The sequence below is a fragment of the Sylvia atricapilla genome, chromosome 1, assembly GCF_009819655.1.
Source record: "Sylvia atricapilla isolate bSylAtr1 chromosome 1, bSylAtr1.pri, whole genome shotgun sequence".
Lineage (NCBI taxonomy): Eukaryota > Metazoa > Chordata > Aves > Passeriformes > Sylviidae > Sylvia > Sylvia atricapilla.
Genome location: NC_089140.1, coordinates 71,466,853 through 71,482,702, shown reverse-complemented (window position 1 = coordinate 71,482,702; position 15,850 = coordinate 71,466,853). Strand labels below are relative to the sequence as shown.

At 37.7% G+C, this 15,850-nt stretch overlaps 1 long non-coding RNA gene across 1 annotated transcript in view; it reads left to right on the top strand.

Annotated features, from left to right (window-relative positions):
* The window catches only part of LOC136365611 (uncharacterized), a 671,431-nt gene that overhangs the window by 375,757 nt on the left and 279,824 nt on the right, over positions 1-15,850 (top strand). The window lies entirely within an intron of this gene.

Genomic DNA, 15,850 nt, shown 5'->3' with positions numbered 1-15,850 from the left:
ACTTTTTTGCATTTCATTTGTGATCTTGTGGTTGTTCCTGTGCCCTGCCTAGGCTGGCTTATGCACAGGTGTTTCACCACGGATCTGCAGAATCAAAGTAACATCCTGAATTGTCTAATTGTTATCCAAGTTTATTTAAGAAATCTTCCTTCAAGCATAGTTTTTGTTTATGAATGTCAAACTGTTATCTTCTGAAGTCTCTGAAAAACACAGTGTATGTATATGCCAGAAAATGCCAGTCTCACATAATAACAAAGACATTAATTTCTACATTAAGGACATTTGCGAGGTTGTTTTTTACTTTGGTGAAAAGTAATTAAGCCAAGCCAGAAACAGCTGTCTCTTATTTCTCACTTCTGCCCTATGTGGCTTATTTATTAACCAGATGCACAAATCTTCCACTCCCTGTGACTGCCTCATTTTCCTCTCAGCTTATTTCAATGTGTTATGCAGAACAAGACAGCGAAATGATAATGCATAACTCCTCTAATCAGCACTGCAAGGATGGGACATGAAGGCCCATTAGAGTTAAATCTGCTTGGGTATATTAGCATAGCAGCACCAGGTAAGTCAGCAGCCTCATATTGTCTCTTGTGTCTAGATGCCTCTGCCTGCTCTACTGCTCCCTTTGGCAGCACAGAGGAGTAAGGATGACCACTTTAGAGGGTGTTTGCAGATATTCCTCAGTGGTATAGTTCTGTTGTGATTGTGGCTCAGCTTCCAAGATGGACCACCAACCTGAGCATTTTGATACAAACAGTAAAATTATCATACTTTCATGTGCAGAATGAACTAGGGCCTTAAACCAGATATGCTGAACAGCCTCTGTCTTCCCTGTGCATCACCAGCTCTGCACCCAAGCCACCCTGTGGATTCCCAGCTTGTCACTGTGGAATAAAATGAGCTTTTCCAAGAATGAATGGGATGAGTCAGATGGTGGAGGTTACTGTGTTCTCTGTTATCATTTCTTCCCCTCCTTGAGGCTTCTGTGTCTGGCAGCTCTGTCCCTTCCTGTCTGCTGGTAATGATGCTGTGAGTCAGTCACCCTAGACATGGTCAGAGCTGGACTGTGGGGGCTGAAGGGTCAATTCCATAAATCTATTATTTCTGCTGCTACTGAGGAAGAAGAAGAGAATTCTCCAGCAAGATCAGTCTGGGGGGAAGAGACCGTTCCCTGGAAGTATCTAAAATATGTAAATGTAGCGCTTAGGGCTATGGTTTAGTGGTGAACTTGGCAGTGCTGGGTTAATGATTTGGCTCAATGATCTTAGAGGTATCTTCCAACCTAAACAGTTCCATAACTATTTCTAGGAGACCTAGAATATGGGTCCTTTATCTTTATACATCCAAGGAACAGCACTGGAAGGTCCCCTCCTGTCCTGTTTGATGGTCGCTGTTGTCTCTATCAGTGCCACAAACCCTTTGTAAGTCCCAACCACTCTCAGGAGGAAGGATGAAAGATCAGTTTTCTGCCTTCAGCTTTCAGTGTCTCTTGCAGGAAGAAATCCTCTGTTACCACAGCAGAGGTGCAGTTCCCATGCCCCAGTGTAGATCGCAAGTTAGGGACCCAACAAACCCAGTCTCAGCTCCTGTTTCAGCACAATTTCCCTCACTGCCACCAGGTTCAGGCACAGACCAGTCCTGAGAAGAGAGGCCATTTGGCTTAGGTCTACAATGACCCCAAGGGAGAATTGTATCAGCCTCCAAAAGGTATTTTAATTCTTTACATGTCTTTGAGGCTGTGAGCCACTGTCTGCCCTGCTTCTCTGTCACAAGCACAGCTCTGGAAGGTGCTGGACCCCTTCATTGGTGCTCACGACCCCGTAGACTTAAAGGGACTCCCACCTCCTCCCTCTCTCAGATAAGGGAACTCTCATCTGCAAAGGAAAGCTTTACTCACCATAGTCCCAGGCTTTCAAGTAGTGGCTCTGGTCTGAATTTTTGTCTGGTTTTGTGTAGTGGTTGGGTATTATTTTTACAGTTTCATTGCAAGTTCCTTTGAGCATAAATAATTTCAAACAGGTATACTTACCCTCTCAAGGAAGGAGCCATCTCACTGGAGAGACAAATCATTCCAGCCTTCCCTTCCTAAATGCTAGTTATGTATTCTCAGCAGCTGCCATGAATGTCCTAATGGTTTTGCATATCTCCTACCACATGGGATTGCACTGTCTGCTGGGCTGCATTCTTATGGATTTCATGCCTTCAGCAGAATTGTAAGCATACAGTTTTACTCAAGGTCCTTGGCAAAACAAGTAACTACTGATTTGTGTTTGTCTTTCACGGCTTTACAGAATTAGGTCCATTATTGCAAACTTTGGGCTAGGTCTCCCAAAACAAGTCTAAAATATGTCCATCCCTTGCTACTCTAGGCAATACTAAATCTTAGATTTATTCAATCTAGAGTGTCAAAATATACAGTCAGGAAATATCTCCCAGCATGTTTACTAATATGGAGCTGAATATTATTCTGAATATCACTGTACTACATTATTTTCTAGTGTTTATGTCCTTTGTACTCTGCTTGCTACCCAGCATCTCTTCCAGACATTCTTGTCATTGCTTCTAAATATGTTTTGGACAACACAAATTTAATAAGACTCTGAGGTGTACAAAAGCCTTTTGGAACATTGTGCCCTGTACCAGGTGGTCCTTCCCCACTGCTTGATTTTGCTCAGCTCTGAGTACTAATAACCAAGCTAACTCAAATACCTGACTTTAATGCATCAAAGCCTGCCTTGGGATTTTCTTCTGTTTACTTCAACTTTATTTATTTTCTCACTTCAAGTACAAGTCACCAGCTATGCAATTCCCACTAACAGTGGACTTCTGATATCATTTGTGTAATTCCAATTGCCCAGACTCAGATGTCCCCTTGCTCCAGTAAGACCCCTAGCTTCTCTGAGTTACTCCCTACCTTGGCTCTAGGCCAGTCGATTAACTGAGACCTGGCTGATCCTCCTAAGTAAATCCTGATGTTTTTTAAAGTGGCATTTTAGAAATGCCTGTAACTGAAGACAGAATATAGATGCATTTTGTTTCCATACCTCTAAGTGCTATTCTATTTCAAGTAAATATGACACTGCTCAAACCTAGCTCATTGAAGTTCCTTAGAAGTGCACGTCAAAAGGTGATGCATTAGTGACTTCCATTTCCCAAACAGTCCAAAAATGTCAATGCAGGTAACAGTCAGACAGAAATACTTCACTGATAAGACTTTGTTTCCTTGTTTATGAGTTGCAATAATAGAAATACATTTGTAAAATTTATATGGTACTCTGCTTTTTATAGGAAATTTGACAGAAAAAAATCTGCAGATTAAAAATTCTGCCTTTGATGAGATTATAGATTTTGCTGCTTTTCTAATGAGTCAATCTATGTATTATGAGACAGTCCAGTATAGAAGTAGTTCCCTTTTTTCCCCTGTTTCTCAAGTTTCAAGGAGGCTAGCAATCCTAGTAACAAAACTCTGTTCCCTCCCTCTACTCATTCTTAGATTTTTTTAATCTACTTCCTTGCCTTGGTTCACTCCTTTTTTCCTTCTAAGCCTTTAATTCTTTTGGTATTTTCTCTCTCTAGACAGCAGATCAATAGTAAGCTTTAAAAAAGCACAAGGCACAAAGCACCTCTAAGCCCTGAATGTTATAGTAATAAACATTCTACTTTAGCCCCCCCTAATGCCAGTGTTACATACTGTTCTTTAAATCATAACCCCGTGACCAATGCAGAGCTAGTGAAACTAAGATCATCAAACAAGAAGTCTAACTCAAAGACTATTTATACAGCCATGCTGCTTAAACCTGTTGCCAAAATGTCCTCATAATTAAGTCCCACATCTGCGAAGAAGGACCATTCAGTGAACAAAATATTTGGGATTGGCCTCATGGAGAGGAAACACTTTTAAAGCACTGAATGCTGCTGGGGATGAATTCCCAATGCTATGTTTATTTTTGCTGTTGCCTGTGATTTCCTCAGGTTTCTGAGGAAATTGTGATAAATGCCTGGCACAGGTCAATAAATGTTTGAAAAGTGACTGGAAACAGGAGTCTGCTTACTTAAGGATATCTTTAGGAGAATATTCAAAATATAAATGTGATCTATAATCCCCTTCTTTTATATCTTACATCTTTCCCCAACCTGCCGAAGATACTTCCTCAAATTTCCATTTCTCCCTTTTGTACTTTGATGTCTAATTTTTGGTGCCTAGTTTTATAACTAATAATTGGTAATTATTGTTTAAGCAACTAAAAAATTGACCTCTTCTTTGATTCGCTAGCAATAATGAAACTTTGGCATTTTTATCTATAATTTTATTAATCTGTAGAAATGTTTTATACATGGTTGGTCAACATTGTTTATATTTTTAATGTATTTACTTCAATGTGGAGTCTAATTTTTTTTCTATGATTAAGGAAATGCATAAATATAAATAATTTCTTCTGAAAAAATCAGTACATTAATTGAAATAAGATCAAAATGATCAAAATTGCATACTTCAGAAGGAAAAAATATTTTTAAAAAAATTCTTAACAGTAACTAAGAACAAGATTATGCCTGGGACATCTGACCTGAAATGGCCAAAGGCCTATTCCATAACGCAGAATATGCATGGGATATAAACTGGGATATACTGGAGGAGCCTGGGATATAAATTGGAGGAGTTACACAGAAAAGAGTCCAATTAATGCTCGGGGACAGGCTGGGTATCAGCGATCAGGTGCTGGGCAATTGGACTATGTCTAATTTGATTTTGTTGGGTTTTAGCTCTTCCTCTTCCTCTCTCTTGATATTATTGTTGTTTTCATGATCAATTATTATTATTATTATCATTATCATAATTATATTTTACTTTGTTATAACTATTAAACTGTTTTTATCTCAACAAAGGATTTTAAATTTTTTTCCAGATTCTCCTTTCCGTCCTGTTATGGGCAAGTGTAGCACATTTATACCTAGGGATACAAAGAAAGTGATGATTGTATTGTATGGCATATTACAAATCAGCTTAGAAGTAAATATGCGATTTAACTTTTAAACATAGGGCAGGTATGAGAAGTATGTCATTGATGTCTTTAGAGATTTGCCCATAGAAAGCATTATAAAGAGTTATCAACAGCTTACTGGTCCCTGGTCCTAGAAGAATCTATAGCTAAATTCCATAGCTGGAATCTGTACAGTGCAATCCCTGATGTTCATCAGTGTGCAGATGTAACTGTGTAATTCATTACTCACAATCTGTAATGAATGATACAGTGCACGGCAGTGCATCTTTCATTAACACTAATTTTAGACATACATCAATCTTCATCAACCTATACTTCAGTGAACCTTCACAATCACAGTAAGTGTTCCACTGAGTAAAAGTGAAAAGGAAGAGTAAAATACAATTCCATTATTTGTTATGTTTGTTACTGGAAAATTTTTGTGTCTGTGATTCTATGTGTGTTAGTGATTTAGCAGTGAAAATGAAGGATCTAGTAAGTTGTTTATGAAGGATGAGTACTAAGTACCTTTGACATTACCTCAAATTTATTTATTCTCTTGGAGTCCTCCCCACAGCCAGTAGGACTAATGCTGTGGCTGTGTTTTGATGGAACAATTTTGAATTTCAAAATTATGTATTTCCTGAGGCTGGAATAACATTAGATGTGATCAGTCTGCTGGGAAAGGTCAAGTCATATATATATATACATACATCTTTTCCAAAAATTATAGCTATAGAGAGGGAAAACATATTTATTTTCTTTAGATGATAAGAATGTAAAATGAAACACAAAAGGAAAACAATGTGTTGTTTGTATTTGGCACATTGGGAAAACTGATTTTCCAGTTGCAAAGCATAAGTCTGAGAGGAAATTTCTGGACAAAACAATTTTCTATTTTTTTCCAGGAGCAAGAATTCTATATAGTCACACACACAAGTCACACTGGAATTTGATGGGGCAGAAAAAAAATCCCAGCTATTGTCTGGAAGCTTAAATAACATCATAAACTGAGGAAGATTTCAGGACAACAAAGGATGTTGGTGATGATTCTCCAGTCCTGGAAGGAAAAGACACTGCCAGACCTACTTACCTGCCCAGTATAAAAAAAAAAAAAAAACCAAAAGTGAATTAACATTTTAAACCCTGTTCATCCATTGATGGAAGACAGAGAAACCATTTGGTTTGGAACAGAGCTAGAGAAGTTCTCAAAAATGTGTAGCCTTCTAAAGAAATGAGACATTTATCACCAACATATAGTGAGACTGAGTGTCACTATTGTTCTCCATCTTCCCTTTCCCCAGATGAGTGCTGGCCAGCTCTGCTGGTTTGCTTCCAGTAAATTCTGGGGTGGATTAGCAAAGGTGAAAGGGAAATGCATAGATCAGCAAACCAGAGGTTTTTAGAACCAAAGACGGCTCCAGAACATCTGCAGCAGGAAAACACAGTTAAGACCAAGATCAGCAACAACACATGAAATGGACACAGCTCTTCTCTGAAACACAGTTTACCCAAAATAAGACATTTCCATGCCACACTGAGCTTCTGAGAAAGACATGCTTTGATGACACTTACCTGTGGATATACTTTTACTACGTTTGGAGGTTTTTCCTAACAATTGGATAGTGAGATGCTAGAAAAGCTGTGGGCTCTTACACGGTGTTTTCTGGGCAATCTGAAATTGATGAGTTTCACATTGCTGGAGATTGAGAATAAATTGTCTGGGTCTGAGGAGACTCAGGAGGCTATGCATCTTGGGCATCTTAGCAACAGCAGCAGCAAAGGCAAAACCATCCAAATCAGCCCTTTATTGCAGAGAAGTTATTTTCTGTGGGTTAAATGAAGGTCCTAACCAGAATGATCCTTTTGCAAATTGAGTCATTTTGATACTTTAGAAGGGTTTTTCATTGGAAAATAAAACAGCTGCCGAAGGTTATCTCACCAATTTGTCTTGCTAAATAAAACCTGAGCCTTCAAGAAATTTAAAAGGGCCAGACATTACGTCCTACAAAATTAAGTAATCAGTAATATGTATGTACAACAAATTTTATTTCTGCTAGTTTTTAATTGCACACCGAGACACAATGCTTGGGAAGAGATCACAAAAGTTATACAACCTTTTTTTTTATTCTCCTGGAGTATTAAATTGTTGTGATAATTTATGTCAGGCTTTCCTTTTTCCAATCATCTGGAAGCTTCTAGACCTGTAAAAAAATTACTTTATTTGGTCCATACAATCATACACCTCTTTTCTGACTTGAGAGAATTAAAGGCTTTTCAATGGCTATCTTAATGCTTCATTTACTTGCCGTGCTCAGTGTGCCATTTAGTGATGTCTAGGTAGTAAGTAATTGCAATTATTAAGGTACCTGCTGTAAGAGCAACAGCTGCTTCACCCAAGGAGTGTGATTTCTTTTTTTTCCTGTTTCCCCATTTCAGTGTAAGTAGTCATAGCTCTCTTTTTAGTATTTTTACACTTCATTAGATGTGTATATACTGTAATATTTCTCTGATAAAAAGGAGATAGCATGTTAAGAATGGTGACAGACCTGTGACTCTGTGAGAAGGGAAGAGTGGAAGAGGGTGAGGAAGCTGTGGTGTGGGTCTTGTGAGCTACTTGAAAGTCAGCCTCCTCTCTGGCTGAATGGAGTGAGGGGCAAAAAGACCCTGTGAGTACTGCTTAGGTGTCCCCTACCAGGAAATTTTCAAGGTCAGACTGGATGTGGCTCTGAGCCTGAACCTCAACAAGTTGAAGGCATCCTGGTCTTTCCAAGGATGTGGAACTAGAAGACTTTTTAAGGCTCCTCCCAACCCAAAGTATTTTTGTCATACTATTCCATGAGTGGAATTAGCATGAGATTATTTCCCAAAAGTTTTACATGTATTTGACAGCTAAGGTACTCGATGTCATGAACCACTAAATTCCTGATAGAATGGAAAAATGAGCTATTGTTTGCAGAATGTGTGCACTGTGTCCTTGTCACTGAGATCTTTCTCATATTAATTATATTTAAGTGAGGTTTTATTTCCTGTCCTACTTCATCACTGTTGTTGAATTTAACAATTGTCATTGTTAAATTGCTCTTCCTGCTTTTCATGTCCTTGAACAATGGCATATATTCTTCACTTCTACTGCTCATAGTTAATTAGGGGATTGGCCAGTATTTCTGAAGTAAGAGAACTTCGGTCATGCAGAGATATTGCACATGAAATCTTCTGATTCCTGATGAGGTTAAATGGTACTTAATGTCTGTCTTCTCAGGCAAAAGTCTTTAGTGTACAGGTTACAGCAGAGTAACACCGCCTGGAAGCCCAGTCTGACTCCAGACTCTCACCACAGGAGCTGCCAGGAGCAAAGACATCCCAGACACCGAATGAAAAGAATCAAGTTGTTTCAGTGACCTCCAAAAGAATTGAGGGAGAGCTGTTAGGTCCTCTAACCCAGAGTTTCTTAGGGCACTAGCCTACTACTAAAAGGAGTTGGTTCAACAGGACCAAGTGCAAGGTCCTACATGTGGGTTCAGCAATGCCAAGGAAAGATACAGGCTGGGTGGAGAACGGATTCAGAGCAGCCTTGAGAGAAAGGAATAGGGGGTGTTTGTGGACTAGAATTTTATGGGAACACCACATGTAATTTCCCTGTCTTACTTCCCCTGCTGACAGCTGTCCAGGAGGTGCTCCTAAGCTATGAATTGAAATGCCAGAAAAATAATAAGGGTGAGGGTAAGAATATCTATTTCAGATCAGACAGAAACCTCCAAAGATTTGCAAAGTAGATTGCACTCTGAAGTCTTTACTTACTAGTTCTTACAGACTTTCTAGTGGACCTAGAATTTCTTTAATTTCTTGAAAATTAGGATGCCTACCTTGAGAAGATTTATTTTCGTCCTATTTCCTCTCATTGCTCATTTTCTTCTAGATGTAAATGTCAGTGAATGACTTTCAAGGGAGATTATTCTGAGCGAAATTTCAGGATGTTTTTAGAAAGCATTTTCTCTCAGTAAGTATACCAAAATTCTTTGAAAGATCCCAGAAGATGTCTTATTGTCCCAAGAAATTTTGTCTTGTATTAATCCAACCTGGTTCATCTGTGTAAAATGGTGGAACTCTGAGAGCTTTAAACCCTCCAAAACAGACAAAGAAACTCACCAGGGAATTTGGTAATTTTCTCATTTTTTAAAATATCTGTAAGTACTAGTTCAGACTGTGTTCAGCTGAAATGGCTCAAGAATTGGGAAAGAACTGTCATGATGTAAAAACCATTTTGCTAGGAAACATTTCTCCTGGTACTCACTTATTGAGGCAATTGTCCCCACAGGAAGTAATGTCTTCAGACGCAATTTTAGCATTCCAGATTAAACAGGTCTTGTTATCTTTGTTCACTGCTCAAGAGGATCTCATCTGAATGCTTATGAGAATAAAATTATGCTAGAAAAACTGCAGCAAATTACATTCAAATAAGAATGTTAAGAGTGTAGAGTAGCTTGAGATTGCACACAAAAAGTGAATTGCTCTTTAACATTTATTTAATTTTCATTGTTATTTTGAAATCCATCTGTATTGAATGTCTCCTGTGGAGACATGTTGAATTTTTCTGGCATTTCTCAATTCTACAGTTACTGCACCAACTTACTCTCTTCTCTGAGATAAATTGTTCTTCAAGATGAAGAGAAAATTGCCATTAATGCTTATGAATTGTTGCTCAGTTTCAAGTAAAAGCAATTTAGAACTACCTTTACATTCTGAAACAGAATGAGTATGAAAATATTACTGGAATCTATAAACTTGATAGGCTAGGATTAGATTTTCACAAGAGAAAGAGAAATTCAGATCTCTGTTGCTTGTTTTGAGAGATGTAACATCCAGCAAGAGGCTATAGCATTAAATATAAAAATAAAAATAGAGGTGGGTTTTCTTTCAGAAATATATGGATGGGAACAACACTTTTAAGATGTGCATTTGGGCTGTAGAAATAAAGAAGAGTGTACTGCAGAGAAAAACTAAAAATGGGCTATATTCTTCTTTTTGCAAAAGCTGCTGCTGCATGTGAATTGTCAATTTAATTGGCATTAAATTCAACAGTGAACTTTGATTTCTCCAAGGTATAAAGTAGCATAGTCTTGCCCTGGACAAAGCAGCTTTATGGATTTTTTTTCTCCAAATGGTTGTACGTGCTGTCTTAAAATGTGATATGCTTTCTGAGTTTTGGAGCAGGGTAGCAAATAGGAGCAATATTGTCAAAATCAGAATTTGCTGTCATATGGACAGAAGTTGACTCTGGGCACAGCTCCAAAGGAAAAGCAGTCAAATACCCCAGATCTGAAGGTTATTACCCCAGCTAGAGAAAGTTTCCAAGTGCCACGCTACAGTGTTAAACCGTCAGGATGGTCCTCTTTTCTTGCTACCTTGGTTGAGGTTAATGATTTCTGACCTGGGAATTTTTGTTTCATGAAAAAAAAAATTAAATGAAGGAGGGTTAAATCAAAATCTTTCAAAGTTGTTTTTGTCTTACTATGCCTCGGGAAAAGTGGTTCAAAAAATCCCTGTTCAGGTTCAGATCTCCCAGTATGCAGCCTGTCAGGAGGGCTATGGTAACTGGCTGCAGTTATCTTCGGTGAACAGGGTTTTCTTCATTACTTTCTGCTTTAAAGGTTCTTCTTCAAAAGATATGTGTCTGCTGTTGCATACCCATGAAACAGATGTGATAAACATTATGTTGCTTTGACAATTAAGCAGGAGCTGTCGTTCTTGAAGATAACATGGTATATATATCTGCAATCTCAACATTTCTGTACACACCCTTCCATTATTGTAAATATCATCCTCTCTTAAATCTATGAGGTTTCCCTCCTCAGTTAATATTTCTTCTTCATTTCAGGAGTTGGAATTGATTGTCCTTTTGAGTCCCTTCCAACTCAAGATGTTCAATGATTCTTTTGTAAGTAAGAAGAAATTACAGAGTTCAGAAAACTGTCTCTACAAACTCTGAATTTGGCTGTGCAGATCTCTAGCTTACAGTCACAGATACAGTGTCACATTTTTTCATCTAATTTTATCTTCTGTCAACAAGGAGCTACTCTCTACTACTTAACAGTAGTTCATCTCAGCTGAAATTCTACCCGTGGTACATTTCTGTTTAAAAGCTTTGGAAGTTATCATCTCCTTACTCCTACTTCAGGGATTTTTTTCTAAGAAATTTTTCAGCCATTTCTAATTCTACTCCTTAGAGTAAAGCATATGGTTTAGCAGAGTAAATACAATTCAAGCTGCATCTCAACCTGCATTTCTTATCCCTAAGTGCATTTTTAAGATGCACATTCTGTGCATGTTAAGAGGTCTACCAACAGCAAAATGCAGGACTGAAAGCAATAAGGGATGGATAAAAGTGGTAAAATGGTAAATTTGCTTATATGAAACTGGAAGGAAATGTAACTTTTACTATCTGTAACCATCACTCGCTGTTGCAGCATAATAATTTTTTTGGTTATTGCACAGAACTTAAATCTCAAAGTCAATGGTGCAGGCAGTGGGTGAGCTGAGCTTAGGAAGGAAATACATGTGGCATAAGCAGTGGCGTATATGTGGCCTCATTAAAACAATTGCTAGGTATGAAAAGGATTGTTCTTTCTTAGGTATATTGTTCACATAATAGAGTGGTATTGACATTCAGTTTGGAGGGCAAGACATGACTCAAAAGTTAATTGACTGTTTAGTAACCTGTTGTATTTGAAGATCTGAAATGAATTTTCCCTCACACTTAATGAGCTAGAGCTGTTTTAATTGGAAGAATATTTGTTAGTGCTCCAGCTGTTAATATTATATGCCAGGGCCTCCTCTGGTTTAATTTGTTATCCTCTCATTTAAAGTGCACCAGAATGCATTTTAAATTGTGACTTCTGAATGACGGGAAAAATAAATCACCTCTTGCAGAAGATTCTTCATAAGACTGAACAAAATCAAGCTGCAAGCCCTGACAAAACTATAAAGCAGACACCAAGAGCAGACTATTTACTGTGGAGGGGGACAGGTTCTATGTCAGAGACAAACACCCCACTTTCATAAAGGTTATTTATTCTCTACAGAATCCATCTGAATAGGGGTCTTCTTGCAACAGAAAACATATCTCTGTGATGCTGCAGTTGTTATTAGGTTGGAAGGGCAAGGGAAAAATATGCTTTGGTTGTATTTCAGTGTATTTTGGTTATAATTCTAAAACATGTCCTTGCTTCTGTTTCTCTTGTAAAACAAAAATGTCTGCAGAGTTTCTTTTTTCATTATCTTAAGTTTGCAAATATTCAACTGAGGTTTAAATCTGACAGTAGGTAAAATATATAGTGAAATGCTGTTGAGAGGAATTTATTTTTGCCACTTATCATCCAGTCCTCTAAACACATCATTATTTATTACAAAAATAATTATTTACAAGCACACCTCAAAATTGCTCTTATCTAGGACAGACACCTGTGACTGAAACTTATTTCACATTTTTGGCCCTTGATAAAAAGTAGTGGCATAACTAAAGAAATAATCAAGGTTGTCAGAACTTTAATTCATCTAAATTTGTGAATTGTGCTTCATAACTAGAAACTTCAAGGTGGACTTTCTCAATACCATCAGGGCATAAAAATGCATGGCTTTGTTTAAATGTTAACACTGTGGTTCAACATGTGTGCTTACAGCAAAGACATCTGAATCTTTAAGTTTCTATATCTTGTTTTATGCCTACATGTTCTTTTAAAGGATAAGAAAGCATTAGTCACAGTGTACATTAGGGAGGAGTGACTATGTTACTCTCTTGTGTAGAACCTCCAATCCAAATAAATCTAGAAATGCTATGGACTTTCCAAGGAAAGTTGTAAGAACTCATTGAATAAAATCATACCTCATGCATTTGCTGTTTCTGTCAACAACGCAGTTACACTGTGTGTCCCTTCATGGCCCTGATAACATTACAACCTTCCTAAATAAGTTGATACATGCAGTGAAGAGACTGCATAATCCCTTTTTTTTTACTGCATTAATCTGCCCTAATGTGGAGATATTTGAGCAGCAAACGTGGATGTGATTTTGATGGACTGGGGTGTGGGTTCTTCAGCAGACTTTAGAATGCCGAAGATTAGATATCTAACTTCAATAAACAAGATCATTAAGTTTCAGGGCATCTGTTTAGCAAGATATGTATTCCCTTAAAAATTACTGTGCTTTGTAATGCTTTGCTTCTAGCTGTTCAGTTATGGACTTAAAATCATTTGGTGCTTTGGAGGGAATAGAACTCCTGCCTGAAGCTAATTTAATCAAGCGTCACTTCAAACCTCTCAGCAGAAGCGATGCCATTTTGTAGCCAGCGCATTCCCTTGAAATGCCCAGGTCAGCCTTTCATTCTCAACTGTGTTGTCATTTGATTTATAGCAGAATCATATATACTCATGAGAAACAAAATTAGCAATAATCCTAAAAGGCAGCTGAGTATGAACTTGTACTTTGTTTTGTTTTGTTGTTTTGGGGGTTTTTTTGTGGTTGTTTTTTTGTTTATTTGTTTTGTGAGAAGATAATAGCATGGGGTCATGAGCCTGTTTCTAGAGAGTAATAAATTGATCATGATATTTAGGCATAATGGAACATAATTTTTTACCCATCGTCCTTGACAGAAAGAGCTGCATTTTCTTTACTGGGTCAGATGTCAGAAGGCTGAAGAAGGAGGTTCTAATCTACTTGGGATAATTTATTCTTTCAGAAGTAAGACTACATTATAGTACTTCAGTGTGAACAGGCTGAGACAGGCCATGCCTATGATTTGTTTTTCTAATGGAGAAGTAATAACTGTAGGTCAATATACTTCAGCAGTGGATGAGCTGACTTATTACTGGAAGAAACTACTCAGGAATGAGAACCTGAGGCTTGTTGAGTAGATGAGTCTGAAATCTATTTATTATCTCTGCAGGAAAACACAGGCCCCTAGCAGTTGTATTTGTTGTTCTGCTATGTGGTGATTTGTCAATGCCATGACAATTGCTTAACACTTTTAGGATATACAGAGGTAATGTATGTATTTCATCACTGCACGCAATCTACATTGAAAAGGAATTTTTGCTATTACAATGCATTGAGCATGTCCAATTTCAGGCAAAACAAATTACTCTAAACATACTTGCATTCCCTTGTAATCTAATTTTACAGCTACCTCTGGGTATGTACTGAAAAGTGCCATTAAAAGAAAAGGGAAGAAAGTGTTCAGTTCTCACATTTCAAATGGCCTTTTTCAGGGGCACAAGAAGGGCTTGTGCTGTGTTGTTGAACTTAAAAAAAAAAAAATCCCTCCTCTTGCCAAGATTGCTTAAATAATAATAAATTATAGATTTATTTAAACATAATACTGCTTGGCATAAAAGCACAGAAAACTGTGTCACAAACCAGATACAAACCAAAACTATGACCAGAGGCAAAACATAGCAGAAATCATCTAAATCTATCTAAAATGCAGATTGACAGAGATGATGGATCTATTAGAGCTTCTTTTCCACATCCTGTGGCACTTGGAATTAATAGTATCCCTTGCTGGTCTCTGAGAATCTGAAATATTAATGAAATATGTGCTACATGTCATGTGGCAATAGTGTAAATTCTGCAAATCTTATTATATATTGACTTGAAGATGTAACCTCAAGGAATTATTGTGATTGTCAAAATGTCAAGAAGGAGCTTAAAATTTATCATCCATAAGTGCAGGTTTATCTGACTTTGAAAAGTTAAAGTGTTTGGACAGAGAACTTAACAAATGAGTTAACTAGAATTTTCTACATTAAAATGTTGTTGCAGTCTTTTCTAAGTGTATTCAGACAGCATGTTGTGGCAAGCAATGGAAAAAAGCTCACCTCAAAAGTCTACTCATCAGGTATCTCAAACGTAATTAGAAAAGGTATTGTAATTTTTGTTTCTAACTTCCTGTCTGAACTCTAGAGGTGTGTGTCAGTCTCTCAAACAAGTAAAAAAATGCTGCAGTTTGGTTCATGTTGTCATTGTAACATCCAAAAGCCCTAGGAATTTCTAGAGTTTCTGGGAAAAGAGAAAAAGGCTGTGTTGATGTCTCCTTGCCAAACACCTTAGATCTAGATATTTTTTTGCCTGAGCTAAAGCTCCCTGCCAAGACTAGAGAAGAGCATCATTAAACATGGAAAGTTCCATCATCCTTTGTATTCTCAGGTTTCTGAGCAGAGGTGGTAGAAAAGAAGCCATATCAACAACTTCAAAATAAAGTCTTTCAGGACCATTATTGACATTTTAAAAATGTATTTTACTTTTACTGTCTTTAGTGAGGAGTTCTTCTCTTAAACTCTAGTTGTCTGTACCATACTTCTGAAGCTTCAGGGTCAAAACCTGATTGCAATGGGGCTTTGAAGTCAGGAAGGAGGTTATATAACTGCATCAGAAGAGGTAACCTTTGAAGAGATGAAAGCAGGATATAGTTGCTTCTCATATACCCTGACAACCCTTCACAAGTGGTATCAAGTCCATTTTTGCGTAGAGCTGTAGAAGATGGACAGGTACCTCTCACCACTAGGAGAGAGCGGTGCTGTGAGTGTGTTCATAGTTCTGCATTTTTGAAAAGTCTGGGATTTTTCCCAGCAGAAATTTCTGATAGATCAAGGCTAAATAGAGGTTTAAGAGCCTAGTGACTAGACTTCTGTCAAACTGATATCTGAAGGAAAGCACATGGTGTGATTAAACTATCTGAGGCATGAATTGCTGTAAAAGGCAGCCTTTGGCAAGTCATCAAAACTGGTCCTCTGTTTTCTTTGCATTTCTGAGGATGTAGCTGTAATGATGAGGAATCAAGACTCTGAAAGCTCACTTTCCTTCTTCATATTCTT